This window comes from Ceratina calcarata, unplaced genomic scaffold (assembly GCF_001652005.2).
Source record: "Ceratina calcarata isolate Rehan_Ccalc_2016 unplaced genomic scaffold, ASM165200v1 scaffold2626, whole genome shotgun sequence".
In the NCBI taxonomy this organism is placed as follows: domain Eukaryota; kingdom Metazoa; phylum Arthropoda; class Insecta; order Hymenoptera; family Apidae; genus Ceratina; species Ceratina calcarata.
This window is the reverse complement of record NW_017148397.1, coordinates 1,031-1,288: the sequence shown is the minus strand read 5'-3', so window position 1 is coordinate 1,288 and position 258 is coordinate 1,031.

Below are 258 nucleotides of genomic sequence, written 5' to 3'. Positions count from 1 at the left end.
TTCCATAATCTATCGGATTTTCGTAAGGACACGTGTCATCATCAGTCATCAATGACAGCCCCTCTATGGCCATTTCTGTGGCCTTCAGAAAGAGTATTTTCAAAAACAGGAAATATGGATAAAAAAAAGTAGACCGAAACCAAGTATAGTAAATGGAATATTATTCTTAAATAGTTATGAATGTAATAAGTGAAATTAAAATCGACTATGCAAATCTGATTTCTAAAATTCGGGTGCTACTTGTGAAAGATTCCTTTC